The 16,083-nt window shown below is 43.4% G+C and overlaps 1 protein-coding gene and 1 pseudogene across 1 annotated transcript in view; both read left to right on the top strand.

Moving 5' to 3' along the window:
• The window catches only part of ALPK1 (alpha kinase 1), a 112,446-nt gene that overhangs the window by 15,414 nt on the left and 80,949 nt on the right, over positions 1-16,083 (top strand). The window contains exons 3-4 of the mRNA XM_068975307.1: positions 5,546-5,638; positions 5,743-5,881. The gene's annotated coding sequence lies outside the window, so the exon portion shown is untranslated. The remainder of the gene's footprint in view (positions 1-5,545; positions 5,639-5,742; positions 5,882-16,083) is intronic.
• Positions 2,950-3,516, top strand: LOC138082390 (selenoprotein S pseudogene; annotated as a pseudogene).

Below are 16,083 nucleotides of genomic sequence, written 5' to 3'. Positions count from 1 at the left end.
CAATTAATTCATTAGTTATAGGTGAGAGAAAAAATGGAAAGCAGTCTACCACGGGGCCATAAATAAATTAGTTTGGGCTCAACCCACAAATTGGAAAGTAAATAAAATTTTTAAAAGGACTCAAGAAAAACTTCTCTGAAGTTCTTAACACCCATTTATATTATCCTTGTGTTTTAACAATACATAGAGTGGATAAGGTGAAATTTACGGATGTGTGAAACAACAGTGCAGAAGAGTATTTGGGTAGTTGATAAGCAGCCATAAAACACTTTGCCAATTTGAAGTGTTGTAAAATGCCCCGAGCCTCGCTGACCACCTCAGTCAGCTCCACCAGTCATGAGGCTAGCCTGAGCTGCCGCGGACACTCTGTCCTCTCTGGATCCACTCTAAACTACAGATCCCTATCAAACCTGAAAAACAGGTGTGTGAACATAATCCCCCCTCTTCTTTTTCATTCGTCTTCATTGGTGGTTTTCCCGGGCTGTGAGTCCGCTACTAGGCTCTCTAGCTCCCCTGTGAGTCTAGACCCCTTGGTTAAATGTATCTAAAAGTCTACAAGCACCATAGACTTCTGTTTTGTCTCTTTGACCTCCATTGTATACAATTCCCAGACCCGGGTTTGCTCAGCTCTCTAGGCCAGAGCTAATACAGTGCCCCAGCTGACTCTGATGGGATCCATTATGATGAACCATAGCTGAGCTCTGAGAGATGCTTGTCGATTCTTTTCTTCATCCTTAATTGTCTTTTCAATTCTCCACAGCACTTGTTTCAATCCAGGTTCTCTCTTTCCAAGCTGAATTTACGCCTGCCAAATTTCCTTGTATCTAACTGATAGGTTACCGGATTATACATGGAGAATGCTCAGATTTTCTCTGAATCATTAGCCATTTGTTTCTCCTTCCATTCTGCCTCAGAAAAACGATATTCTACCTTGTATTCAAGCCTACCCCCTCTATGTTAAAGGGACATCTTTTTACCTACTTTGTGACTTGATTCATTATTCCTTGTCTCTTTCTTTCATTTCTCTTTTTTAAAAATTTTGCCTTTTGACATCTTCTCCTTAGCCTATACACATATTCAAATTGAATGATTCGTTATGAAATATTCATTTCCTTTGAGACTATATTCTCTCTTTTCCCTTCTTTTAACAGCCGCACTTCTCAAAATAGTAGTGTACATTTAAGTCTACGTTCATCCCTTTCACTTCCTTGTTTGACACTCATCCATCAACTTCTGTCCTCTTCTGTAACCTCTATTTACAGAAACAAGGGGAACTTCTCAATCACCCAATCTAGCTGCCTCTTTTTCTTCATGGGAAATAGATGGGAAAACAGTGGAAACAGTATCAGTCTTCATTTTGGGGGGCTTCAAAATCACTGCAGATGGTGATTGCAGCCATGAAATTAAAAGACGCTTACTCCTTGAAAGGAAAGTTATCACCAACCTAGACAGCATATTCAAAAGCAGAGACATTACTTTGTCAACAAAGGTCCATCTAGTCAAGGCTATGATTTTTCCAGTGGTCATGTATGGATGTGAGAGTTGGACTGTGAAGAAAGCTGAGTGCCGAAGAACTGATGCTTTTGACCTGTGGTGTTGGAGAAGACTCTTGAGAGTCCCTTGGAGTGCAAGGCAATCCAACCACTCCATCCTAAAGGAGATCAGTCCTGGGTATTCATTGGAAGGACTGATGCTGAGGCTGAAACTCCAATACTTTGGCCACCTCATACTAAGAGTTGACTCATTGGAAAAGACCCTGATGCTAGGAGGGATTGGGGGCAGGAGGAGAAGGGGACGACAGAGGATGAGACGGCTGGATGGCATCACCAACTCGATGGACATGAGTTTGGGTAAACTCCAGGAGCTGGTGATGAACAAGGAGGCCTGGCGTGCTGCTATTCATGGGGTCGCGTGAGAACTGAACTGAACTGAACTGAGTCACTCCCTGGGGCTTCCTGCAGAACTTGTCACACAGTATCACTCCTCCACAGTCTCCTGGTTCTCACACCTGGCCGGCTACTTCTTTTGCAGGCTACTGTTTGCCTCCTTTATTCTGGTATAATGGCTTCAAGTATTGCCCCTTATTCCCAAATGTATCTCCTGTTCTAATCTCTCTCCTGAGTTTAACTCACATTTCCCACCTCTTGCAGAGAGCACGGTTTCTCTGCAAGCTTTCATGGGCACTTCAAACAGAACTCGTCTGAACTTACGTCTCTCAGCGGCGTCCAGGCACCCTGAACCACCCTGAACCACCTGCTGACTCCAGTTGGGATCTGCAAAATCGTTTTGCCCTTTGTCTTGCTGTGTCCCTATCCCGCACTATCTGTGTGCAGTGCACCTCCTCACACCATTTCCCTTGTTTCCCACACCCTCCCTCCCCGTCATTCTCCCACTTGTTGGAGTTGCCATCCTTCAATGTTTGACTCTTGTTTTACCCTCTGAATAAATAATAACTGAACTAAACCTCCTCTTCCCTATTCTTCACCCATTCTTTGCTTAGAATTCAGCTGTATCCGATCATACTCAGTCTTGTATTTGAGATACACCCTTGTGCTTGGTGTCTCTATCAAAGCCAGAGTCCTAAAAGTATGGGGCTGTGTCTTATTCACCTTTTTATCTCTACTGCAAACCACGGCACATAGCAGAAACCCTGAACATTTTGGTTAGTTTGTATTGTTGGAAGAAAAGTACCGCAGATCTTAATTTTTAAGAATTGTTTCTTTTGAAGAGCGCAGTTTGTAATACACAGGCTACAAATTTGGTAGATTGCAGAAAGTATAAAAACAAATACACTGAATAAAGTTGACATTTTTGCCTTTATCCTATTTCAGTTGACACAGATTTTTAGGCAATTCTACTCTGTAAGAGGCTTGTTTAAGGGTGATGAAATTCTTGGAAATCAAGGTGAAGTCTGGTGTGCGTCGCGGGGCTGGCCGGGGCTGCGTCGCCATGGAGCGGGACGGCGATCAGCTATCCGCGCGGCCCGCCCTCAAGACCGAGGGGCTGCGTTTCCTTCACGTCACAGTGGGCTCCCTGCTGGCCACTTACGGCTGGTACATCGTCTTCAGCTGCATCCTTCTCTACGTGGTATTTCAGAAGCTTTCCACCCGGTTGAGGACCTTGAGGCAGAGGCACTTAGATCAAGCTGCCGCTGCCCTGGAACCTGATATTGTTGTTAAACGACAGGAGGCTTTAGCAGCTGCTCGTTTGAAAATGCAAGAAGAATTAAATGCACAAGTTGAAAAACATAAAGAGAAATTAAGACAGCTTGAAGAACAAAAAAGGAGACAGAAGATTGAAATGTGGGCTAGCATGCAAGAAGGAAAAAGTTATAAAGGAAATACAAGAAAGCCTCAGGAAGAAGACAGTCCTGGGCCTTCTACTTCACCAGTCATCCCGAAACGAAAATCTGACAGAAAGCCTTTGAGAGGAGGAGGTTCCAATCCTTTGTCTGGTGAAGGTGGTGGAACCTGCTCCTGGAGACCTGGACGCAGAGGACCCTCATCTGGTGGATGAGGCTAAGAATCTTGTTAGTGTCACTTTTGACATTAGCAAGATGAATCCTTAACCCTCAACTCAATCGTCTTACACGGGCTTTTCACAGTCATTAGCCAGGGGGAGGGGTTTTCTTTCTGTTCTCAACTACACTGATGACTTCAAGGATCGAAGGCAGCATAGGGTGTAGACATGGCCACTAGGCAGTAATTGCAGTTAGTCACACTGCACTGAAGCCAGTGACTGTTCATTGATTTTACAGGTCTTTGTTAGTGGTAGCTAAGGGCTTCCAAGTGATTGGTGATCTTGATAAAAGAGACCTGGCAATGATCCTTCAAGTTAAGAGGTCCTGGCTGGTAGGACAGTTTCTGTGACAGCTTGCGTTGAATGATGTCTTCCTTGTAAATGGTGAGCCCACCAGCAAGGATTACTGATGCAGACAGTTGACGGGGTTGTTCTGTAAATTTATATGTACAGAACTGTTTTAAAAAAGAGAGAGAGACTGTAAATATTTTTTTTAATGCAGAGAACATTTTCAGTATCTTTATTAAATTTAAGGAAATTTCTTTATGCACTTGAATTTGTCTATCTAACATAATACAGCTTTTTAATCATTCAAAAAAAAAAAAAGATGAAGTCTGAGGGTCTGGGATTTTGTTTTACTTCCCTTAGAGTTAGTACGTTAGCCTGCTACTTCTCCATGGATGCTGACTGAAGATGTGAGACTCCTGGGTCAAAGACAAAGGACTTCACTACTCAGAGCACAGCAAGGAGCATGACCATCATGTTGACATCAGTTCCTCATGTCTTCCTAGGTCAAAGGAGTGATACTAAGCAGTCTAGGTGGATGTTGATGGGTTTGTGTTGCAGCCAAGTTACACTGAGTTTGAGGAATCCTCTTTGGCCCAGAGGGAGACATTACCTCATTCCTCACAGCTGCTGTAAATACAACCTGCTAGATAGCCCAGAAAAGAGAGATTGGTCAGGCATTCATAACATACCCAGAGTCTGCCTGCAATGCAGGAGACCCGGGTTCAATCCTGGACTGGGAAGAAACCTGGAAAAGGAATTGGCAACCCGCTCCAGTATTCTTGCCTGGAGAATCCTACAGACAGAGGAGCCTGGTGGGCTACAGTCCATGGGGTCACAAAGAGTCAGACAAGACTGAGCAACTAACACTTTACCCCTTGAGAAAACAATTCTAGATTTTAAACCTGATGAGAATAAAAAAAAAAAAAAATCAGAGGCTTAATGAGAATAAGACTTTGTAGTCTACCTGGTTTTATAACAAACAAATTTCTAACAACTTTACCTCATGAGAAGTGAATCTAGGCCTCATATATGAAATAACCACCAACTAAATCCAAATGACCTCAGGCAATGTCTGTAACTTGCTAAGTTAGGAGTATAGAGACTATAGTTCTTTACATCTGCAGCCTTTTGCCACATACTGAGTTTCCTTGAAAGTTTTAAGAACTTTATACTCATCAGAGGATTTTTATCAGGTATGACTTTCACTCTCTCAAAATGGTAAATTGAACTGTAAATTAGAGTATGCTAGTAAACTGGATTAGAATTAAACACTTCCTTGGATATGTGCAGCTGAACAAATAAAATACCTTTTCCTCTCAAGATTCTCTTGAAAGAAAGGAGTTAACCTGAAATATCTTGTCAGCGTATAGAGGTGAGGTACTTGAGACAGAAGGGGATGACAGAGGATGAGATGGTTGGATGGCATCACCAACTTGATGGACATGAGTTTGAGCAAGCTCCAGGAGTTGGTGAAGGACAGGGAGGCCTGGCGTGCTCCAGTCCATGGGATCACAAAGAGTCGGACACGACTGAGCGGCTGAACTGAACTGAACTGACTTGAGACATGTGAGGTGGCAGCCCAGACTTGAGAGGGGAGTTACTTTTTACATTGATGATTGTAACTCCTGTTTCCCAAGACCATATTAGCCCTAGTGACTAAAACGCTTAGGCAACAGTCACAGAAATTTTGTTATTGCCTATTTCGACTTTCAGCCTCTCCACTCCCCGTGTTTTTCAGGATGCTTTCCAAGCCTCTGCTGTAGTGTCACCGTCACTCTTAAAATTGGAGATTGACCGCCTCCAAGGTTCACAAATATTTCAGCAACCCTAGGTAATTTGAACTTCTAAGCTGCCACGAGTTGCTCAGACTTTTCAAGGAAGGCCTTGTTTTGTACGAGCTCTAATTCGCTTGCTCCCTTTCTCTCCCCTTGCAAGGAAAGTCACCCGGGCTTCCCCGAAGCAGAGTTACAGGGCTTTTGAGTAACTCATTCTTCACTCGGACGGAGCCTTCCACTCCAGCTCAAACTGGTTTCCAGCATAGGCCATATGCCTGGAGACCCTACCACACCTCATGGTGAGTTTTCAGCCTTCCTGAGTTGCTCTCCTTTCCTTCCCTCGAGTTTATGGAAACTTTCATCACCCTTTTATGTTTGAAAATCTTTGCAGTAGAGGTGATCATCTTTTCTTTAGCAGCCATATGCTCATTACCAACATCCCATTTTCACAGTTTGCTCTGTTATTCTTCCCTGACTGCTGAGATTGTCCTATACAACACTCCCCCCACCCACCGGCCACCCCACCACCAGAGTCATTGTTTCTTTAACTGATCGGACCAGGGAAGGACAGATGATGCCAACAGGTAAGGAGCTGTGTGTTGCGCTAAGACTTTATCTTTGAACTAAGGATGCTGAGACTGAGTCATTTTCTATTAAGCGGTTGAATCAGAAGGGCAGGTAAAGCCAGGATGAGTGAGTCAGATAAGGATGGTTTACAGAGAGAAAGAAATCAGACTCTGTCTGTTCTGTTCACCTCGGTGCTCTTTGCACCTAGCATGGTGCCTGGCATAGCAGGCTTTCAGTAGGTCTTAGTGGAATGAATAAAGCAGACAGTGGGGTGTGTGTGTGAGAGAGAGACAGACTACTTTTGCCTCCTACAGCTTTCCATTTCCTGATCCCAGTCCCACATGAAGAGAACTTTCATTTTCTGCCCTATGTCCATGAGATATTCCTGTGTCCATCTAATAATTTTTCCTTTATGCTAAAGTTAGTTTGGGTGTGTTCTGCTCCTTTGCAGCTAAATTAAACCTAAGAATCTCCCACTTCAGTGGGCATGTTTCCACTTGGTCCAAGTGAACCTCACCTTTTGGGGATGAATAGAAACTCAAATTCAACTGAGAAAAATAAAAAAAAAAGACCTCCACAAATAAAGCTTCTTGATCTCCTTAAAAGGCAACCTCTGAAGAAAAACATGATAGAAACTGCAAATTGAGGATCCTTTTGGAGACAGGGTCAGACTTTAGGCATTGTTGAGTGAACACGACTTTATTTAAAGTCAATGGAGAGTGTCAGATATGATCAGGACACTCTTGCCAACCTAAGCTCCAGGTAGAGGAAGAAGAACAGTGAGTCACAGCTTTACCCTGAACTCTGGAATGCTACTGGAGTGACTTGGTGATACAGAGACTTCTTTACAGTTTCTGGTTGTACTCTTGGCTGTTGCAGAGTACACCATAGAAAAAGGTTATTCTTTCCTGCTCCCTGCCTTGGAGGACACATAGAAACCTGGGAGGCAAAAGAGTAGTTGAAAAATTCATTGGCAACCATCATAGGCTTGAAACAAGGAAAAATGAAATACTGGAAGCAGTATGGTGTATTTTTCAAGAGCATAGTTTTGATGTGAGACCAATGTCAAGAACCAACTCTCCAACTTACTAACTAGCTCTGTGTCCTTGACTAAGCTGCTTAGTGCCTTAGAGCTGCAGATTTCTCATCTACAAAGTGCAGATAAAAAATACTTATAAATATGCTTTAAGTATTAGATTAGATAATGTCTGTAAGTTCCTAGGCCAACGGTACCAACCAAGTGTTTAGTAAGTGGTAAGGGTGGTTAGGATAATTAGTGCTTTGTAACACAAGGATCAATGAAAAGTGTGTTATTTTCCTATTAACTGGAAGGGAGGTTGTATTTTTTTAAGTTTGTGTATGTGTGAGCACGTGCTCAATCATGTCCGACTCTTTGCGACCCCATGGGCTGTAGCCTACCAGGCTGCTCTGTCCATGGGATTTTTCAGGCAAGAATACTGGAGTGAATTGCCATTTCCTACCCCAGGGGCTCTACACAGGGAGTGAACCCGCTTCTCTTCTGTCTCCTGCATTGGCGGGCAGATTCTTTACCACTAGTGCCATCCGAGAAGCTTAAGTTTAGAAACTTAAGCATACTAAAACCTGTATTTCATAGCTCTTCTTTACTGTTATCTTTTGCAAATAAATCCCTGAGTGTAGACAAATGTAAAAGAAGGGTCCAGGAAAACATCTAACAAGATAGTAGTTATGCAATAGATAGCCATCAGTTGTGGTGTCAGTCAACAGCAGAGTTCAGTTTAGTTCAGTTCACTCGCTCAGTCGTGTCCGACTCTTTGCGACTCCATGGACTGCAGCACGCCAGGCCTCCCTGTTTATCACCAACTCCCGGAGTTTACAACCCGTGTCCACTGAGTCAGTGATGCCATCCAACCATCTCATCCTCTGTCGTCCCCTTCTCCTCCCGCCTTTAATCTTTCCCAGCATCAGGGTCTTTTCAGATGAGTCGGTTCTTCGCATCAGGTGCCCAAAATAGTAGCAGAAGCAGAGTAAACTCCCCCCAAAGGAGGCGCATGTGAATTCGCACAGGGGATCTTCTCAAGACCTTAAAAGCAATTGTAAACCATATGACCTGTAGATGGCGAGCTTGGATAGGGTGAATATTAAGCAATGACTACATAGAAAAGAAAGCAGTGGGTTTTGTTTTGTTAAAGGGAGGACTAAGAAAAGTGGATACATTCTTAAAAAGCTGCACAACACACACCAAGCCAAAAGCATACTTCGCCGACACACTGGGTTCTTTCTTCCAAGGGGACCATCAGCCTGGATGTCAGAGTGAGCCCACCCTCAGTCATGTGTGCCACTGAGAGACAAGACTGTATTTGCTGGTAGAAATGTTTTGGTTGAGTAGTCATGCTGGTTGCTAGTTAGCAATACAAGGAAAAGGACTGTCAAGTAGGGAACATAAATAGATTTCTTGTAAATCTCTTGAGGGGTATAGAAACATTACCTTCTCAGAATATCCATAGGTAACACTCTGTATCTGAACCCATTGTGCATGTCCAAAATAGCCACATCTTTTGATCTGAATATTATAAATAATTATATCCTCCCTTGCTCGATTACTGCCGCTGTGGTGTGTTTGCTCTGTTACCCTCCTCAAGGCAATTCTTTAGGGACCAATTACCATTCTTTACTGATGTCATTTCACTGGCTGAGGGTTTCTAGAGCACCACACAGGGCATTCAGGACTACTAGAGGAGCTCTGTAGTACTTTGTACAATGTATGTGCCCTGCCTACTGGATACACGTGGGGTTTTCTCCCTTAAAATTCTATTTTGGAGTACAGATTTTACTATCCCAGGTCACAACTACCTATAACACGTGAGTTTGTAGGGAAATGAGTATGACTTTCCAAAACTGCCTGCTCCTACAGTGGCCTGAGATGTTCTGCTGGTTCTTTCAGTTGTGAAAAAAGCTCAGCAACTCCCCCAGCATGATGGACTGATGACCACGTGCTGCCTTATAAAACAGGGTCACTGTCCCTAAAGGACCGCTCAGCTTGTGGGTCAGGTGAAAGGACATCTTTAGACTTCTATGGTGCCTCTGCCCTGTCATTTATTATGAGGCTGCAATTATTGTCTGCACATTGGCCTCCCCACAACTGCAGACTTCCAGAGTCCAGAAACAGCATCATATTCATCTCTTTATCCTTAAACTGTTTGTGTTTGGCACATAGTAGGTACTTATAGAAATCTTGAAAGAATTAAAGAATTAATATATGTGCTTGGGATGGACAAGAATGCAGGAAGGTGGAAATGTCAATTTAGAGTGAAAAAAAAAAAAAGAGGAAGATAGGCAACCTACACATGAGGAATTGTACCAATGTTAGACAGATATTATTCCTAAAGAATAGAAGAAGAGAAAAGAGCCTCAGACTGTGTACGGCCTAATCCATTTATTTTTACTAACCAAACTCTCAAGAGATTGACTAACATCCTGTTAACTGTTGCCACCGGAGAACACACCTCTCCAGAGATCGCAGTGTTTGTGTCCTAATTCTATGTATTTCGTATCTTCATTCATTTTACTACACAGAGTACTAACCACTGTACGATCACAGCGTCTTTATGCATTTCAAAAGGAAGAAAGTCATTAGCTCTCAGGGTAAGGTAGTTCTGGTGTTCAGGTGCTTCTAAAAGGTTGCAGTTAAGCTAAGCTATGGTAAATAGAGACATTATTTGAACATCCAGAAATTGTAAGATCTTACCTAAGAGTGGATTTGGGTATAAAGGCGCCCACTGGTGAAACACAGACCCTAGAGCTTGGGAGGGACGAACAGTGAGGAACAGACTGTGAGAGACAGCCCGAATACAAGGAGCCACACATCACCCCAGTGCTGCCCGTGGAACTGACAGTGAACATCTGACATAAAACAGCGGGGATAGTCGAGGACGTGGGGACCGTGTACAGTGATGGGAGTAGGACTATTGTGTCTGCACGTGATAAGCACTGAGGAAACACTGGTGGAATGAGCAGGCCATTCTAAGGCTGAGCTGCTGCTAAGGGAAGTCATGAACGGCTTCGCTAACGGAGCATTCATTTATAAACAGAAACTGAAATGAAAAAAAAAAAAAAGGGTAGAAACCAGTGCAGGAAAAGATAAAATGAAAAGCACTAATCAGAAACAATTCAGAAGGAAGGAAGGAAGCAATGTCTGGAAACCTGAATGAATGGATCATTATAATGGTGGTTATAAAACTCTCTGTTTCGGACAACCAGTTTAAAAGAGAAACATGCAATGTGGTATGATTTTCATCAGTCAGCAAAGTGTGTAAATTCATCTGGAAATGCAGATTCATCCTTAGAAGTTAACTTAAATAAGATAAATAAGAGGACATTTGATAGATTTTGTAAAAGCTGCTGCTGCTGCTAAGTCGCTTCAGTCATGTCCAACTCTGTGCGACCCCATAGACAGCAGCCCACTAGGCTCCTCCGTCCCTGGGATTCTCCAGGCAAGAACACTGGAGTGGGTTGCCATTTCCTTCTCCAATGCATGAAAGTGAAAAGTGAAAGTGAAGTTGCTCAGTCGTGCCCGACTCTTAGCGACCCCATGACTGCAGCCCACCAGGCTCCTCCGTCCATGGGATTTTCCAGGCAAGAGGACTGGAGTGGGGTGCCATTGCCTTCTCCGTTGTAAAAGCTACATACATGTTATTCATGTACTAAACTATAAAGATAACTACCACCAATACAGCCTATATAACAGGTGAAAAGGAGAGGTGGGCAAGAAATAGGTTACTGCATGAACATATACACTGCCATGCAAGCAAGAAAATATAAATGTTGACCACAGCCCCCATAGCAACTGATTATGACATTACAATTATAACTTTCATAATGTACTTTGCCAATAAAGGTCCATCAAGTCAAGGCTATGGTTTTTCCAGATGTCATGTATGGATGTGAGAGTTGGACTGCAAAGAAAGCTGAGCGCCCAAGAATTGAGGCTTTTGAACTGTGGTGTTGGAGAAGACTCTTGAGAGTCCCTTGGACTGCAAGGAGATCCAACCAGTCCATTCTGAAGGAGATCAGTCCTTGGTGTTCTTTGGAAGGAATGATGCTGAAGCTGAAACTCCAGTACTTTGGCCACCTCATGCGAAATATTGGAAAAGACCCTGATGCTGGGAGGGATTGGGGGCAGGAGGATAAGGGGACGACAGAGGATGAGATGGCTGGATGACATCACCGACTCGATGGACATGAGTTTAGATGAACTCCAGGAGCTGGTGATGGAGAGGGAGGCCTGGCGTGCTGCGATTCATGGGGTTACAAAGAGTCAGACACGACTGAGCAACTGAACTGAAACTGAATGTACTCTCAGTAAGGAGGGGGGAAGGGTAGTGTGAGAGGTTCTGCTGCTTCCCATAGAGAAAGCTGAGCGCGGAAGAACTGATGCTTTTGAACTGTGGTGTTGGAAAAGACTCTTGACAGTCCCTTGCATTGCAAGGAGATCAAACCAGTTAATCCTAAAAGAAATCAGTCCTGAATATTCATTGGAAGGACTGATGCTAATGCTGAAACTCCGATATTTTGGCCACCTGATGTGAAGAGCTGACTCATTGGAGAAGACCTTGATGCTGGGAAAGATTGAAGGAGGGAGGAGAAGGGGATGACAGAGGATGAGATGGTTGGATGGCATCACTGACTCAATGGACGTGAGTTTGACCAAACTCCGGGAGATGGTGAAGGACAGCAAAGCCTAGCATGCTGCTGTCCATGGGACTGCAAAGAGTCAGACACGACTGAACAACAACAGTGATGATCCCATCTGATCTGTCATTGGATGAAACAGGCCATATACTGGTTATCGATTTGGAGCATACGCCATTTTCTCTAGGCTAGTGCCCCCACTTTGTAAGGTGTCCTCCACCTGTCTCTGTAACCAAGCCTTCAGCAGACTATCGCACTGCTCTGCAAGGCCAGCTGCTCCTGGTTTATGGTAAAACCAATGAATCCTGTGGGAATCCTACAGCATTCTTGACCAGAAGCAGTACTGCATGCATTACTGTGGGTGAAATTAACTTTCAGTAAGTCCGCAGAAAGTTTTGCTAATAGAATATAGCAGGGGGATAAAATCTATGTGCAGAGCATAGATCCATTTTAGTGAGAAAAATTGCTACCAAGTCCACAATGAAAGTGGTTCGATATAATCACTCCACCCCATTCACCACGCTGGGAGCTGTATGGAGGGCTCAGCATGGGTTTCTGCTGCTGGCCTTTAAAGCGTTCATTTGTGGTGGTAGTAGCCAGATCTGCCTTGGTAAGAAGTTCTCATGGTTGAGCCCATGGATAACCTCCATCTTTGCTTTTGAATCTACTGAGAAATAGTGATTCCTGGGGAAGAGGACAGCTGACATTTGCACTCCTGATCTTCCTGCCCATTTGATTACTGAGTCTCCTCCGTAGTGAGAGCCCTTTGCTGAGCATTCGCGTGGGGCACAATATTCTCACACCCATGAACCTATTTTAATAGGTCCATACAAGTACCTCTACCCTAAACCTCCTGTCAATCCAATCTTTTTCCTTCCTACTTGCTCATCATCAAAAGAAACCCTTAGACTCTATGTATATACCTTCACTGTGGTGATCTTTCTCTCTAGGTAAAATGTACAAATAGATGTACTTCTTAAAGTTCTGCTTGTTGTGAAGATTTATCTTCCGACTTGTCCTTCATTGTGACAGTGTGAAGAACTCTAATGCAGCATGAACTTTTTTTATGGCTCTTGCCTGTATACTGTGCATAACCATTAGTAAATCAGTCCTGAGCCATTTCTCCCCTGTCCATATATGTGGGTCCAGGTAGAGGTGGGCCTTGCAGCAAGACCAGGTGCCACAAAACTTAGAGCCATTTGCTCCTGAAATCTTCTTGGGCCTCTAGAACTTGGTTGAGTGTGATCTTGTATGTGGTTCATCTTGATGATGAAGAGCTGCTCTGCCCCTCCAAATTTAACAAGTCGGAGGCCTCAGTCAGTTCAGTCACTCAGTCGTGTCCATCTCTTTGTGACCCCATGGACTACAGCACGCCAGGCCTTCCTGTCCATCATAAACTCCCAGAGTTTTCTCAAACTCATGTCCATTGAGTCAGTGATGCCATCCAACCATCTCATCCTCTGTCATCCCCTTCTCCTCCCACTTTCAATCTTTCCCAGCATCAGGGTCTTTTCCAATGAGCCAGTTCTTCGCATCAGGAGGCCAAACTATTGGAGTTTCGGCTTTAGCATCAGTCCTTCTAATGAATATTCAGGACTGATTTCCTTTAGGATTGACTGGTTTGATCTTACAGTCCAAGGGACTGTCAAGAGTCTTCTCTAACACCACAGTTCAAAAGCATCAATTCTTCAGTGCTCAGCTTACTTTATAGTCCTATTCTTCACATCCATACATGACTAGTGGAAAAACCTTAGCTTTGACTAGATGGACCTTTGTCAGCAGAGAAATATCTCTGCTTTTGGTCATAGCTTTGTTTCCAAGCAGCAAGCATCTTTTCATTTCATGGGTGCAGTCACCATCTGCAGTGATTTTGGAGCCCAAGAAAATAAAATCTGTCACTGTCATTGTTTCCCCATCTATTTGCCATAAAGTGATGGGACCAGATGCCATGATCTTAGTTTTTAAATGTTGGGTTTTAAGCCAGGTTTTTCCACTCTCCTCTTTCACTTTCATCAAGAGGGTTTTAGTTCCTCTTCACTTTCTGCCATAAGGGTGGTGTCATCTGCATATTTGAGGTTATTGACATTTCTCCCAGCAATCTTGATTCCAGCTTGTGCTTCATCCAGCCCAGTGTTTCTCATGATGTACTCTGCATATAAGTTAAATAAGCAGGGTGACAATATACAGCCTTGATGTACTCCTTTCCCAATTTGGAACCAGTCCATTGTTCCATGTCCGGTTCTAGCTGTTGCTTCCTGACCTGCATACAGGTTTCTCAAGAGGCAGGTAAGGCGGTCTGGTATTCGCATCTCTTGAAGAATATTCCATAGTTTGTTGTGATCCACACAGTCAAAGGCTTTGACATAGTCAATAAAGCAGAAATAAATGTTTTTCTGAAACTCTCTTGCTTTTTCAGTGATCCAACTGATGTTGGCAATTTGATCTCTGGTTCCTTTGCGTTTTCTAAATCCAACTTGAACATCTGGAAGTTCATGGTTCACATATTGTTGAGCCTGGCTTGGAGAATTTTGAGCATTACTTTTTAGCGTGTGAGATGAGTACAATTGTGTGGTAGTTTGAACATTCTTCGACATTGCATTTCTTTGGAATTAGAATGAAAACTGACCTTTTCCAGTGCTGTGGCCAGTTCTGAGTTTTCCAAATTTGCTGGCATATTGAGTGCAGCACTTTCACAGCATCATCTTTTAGGATTTGAAACAGCTCAACTGGAATTCCATCACCTCCACTAGCTTTGTTCATAGTGATGCTTTCTAAGGCCCACTTGACTTCACATTCCAGGATGTCTGGCTCTAGGTGAGTAATCACACCATCGTGATTATCTGGGTCATGAAGATCTTTTTTGTACAGTTCTTCTGTGTATTCTTGCCACCTTTTCTTAATATCTTCTACTTCTTTTAGGTCCATACCATTTCTGTCCTTTATCAAGCCCATCTTTGCATGAAATGTTCCCTTGGTATCTCTAATTTTCTTGAAGAGATCTCTAATCTTTCCCATTCTATTGTTTTCCTCTATTTCTTTACATTGATCACTGAGGAAGGCTGTCTTATCTCTCCTTGCTTTTCTTTGGAACTCTGCATTCAGATGGGTATATCTTTCCTTCTCTCCTTTGCCTTTTGCATCTCTTCTTTTCTCAGCTATTTGTAAGGCCTCCTCAGACAACCATTTTGCCTTTTTGAATTTCTTTTTCTTGGGATGGTCTTGATCACTGCCTCCTATACGATGACACAAACCTCCGTCCATAGTTCTTCAGGTATTCTGTTTATCAGATCTAATCCCTTGAATCTATTTGTAATTTTCACTGTATAATCGTAAGGGATTTGATTTAGGTCATACCTGAATGGTTTAGTGGTTTTCCCTGCTGCTACTGCTAAGTCGCTTCAGTCGTGTCCGACTCTGTGCAACCCCATAGACAGCAGCCCACTAGGCTCCTCTGTCTCTGGGATTCTCCAGGCAAGAATACTGGAGTGGGTTGCCATTGCCTTCTCCAATGCATGAAAGTGAAAAGCAAAAGTGAAGTCGCTCAGTCGTGCCAACTCTTAGCGACCCCATGGACTGCAGCCTACCAGGTTTCTCCATCCATGGGACTTTCCAGGCAAGAGTACTGCAATGGGGTGCCATTGCCTTCTCCGGTGGTTTTCCCTGCTTTCTTCAATTTAAGTCTGAATTTTGCAATAAGAAGTTCATGGTCTGAGCCACAGTCTGCTCTGGTCTTGTTTTTGCTGACTGTATAGAGCTTCTCCAATGTCAGCTGCAAAGAATATAATCAATCTTATTTCGCTGTTGACCATCTGGTGATGTCCATATGTAGAGTCTTCTCTTGTGTTGTTGGAATAGGGTGTTTACTACAACCAGTGCATTCTCTTGGCAAAACTCTGTTGGCCTTTGCCCTGCTTCATTTTGTACTCCAAGGCCAAACTTGCCTGTTACCCCAGGTATCCCTTGACCTCCTACTTTTGCATTCCAGTCCTCTGTGATGAAAAGGACATCTTCTTTTTTGGCTTTAGTTCTAGAAGGTGTTGTAGTTCATCATAGAACCATTCAACTTCAGCCCTTTTTGGCATTACTGCTTGGGGCCTAGACTTGGATTACTGTGACATTGAATGGTTTGCCTTGGAAACGAACAGAAATTGTGTCGTTTTTGAGACTGCATCCAAGTACTGCATTTCAGACTCTTGTTGACTATGAGGGCTACTCCATTTCTTCTAAGGGATTCTTGCCCATGGCAGTAGATATAATGGTCATC

This window comes from Capricornis sumatraensis, chromosome 7 (genome assembly GCF_032405125.1).
Source record: "Capricornis sumatraensis isolate serow.1 chromosome 7, serow.2, whole genome shotgun sequence".
In the NCBI taxonomy this organism is placed as follows: Eukaryota; Metazoa; Chordata; class Mammalia; order Artiodactyla; family Bovidae; genus Capricornis; species Capricornis sumatraensis.
The sequence above is the reverse complement of the archived record's forward strand: the minus strand, read 5'-3'. Positions and strand labels throughout refer to the sequence as shown.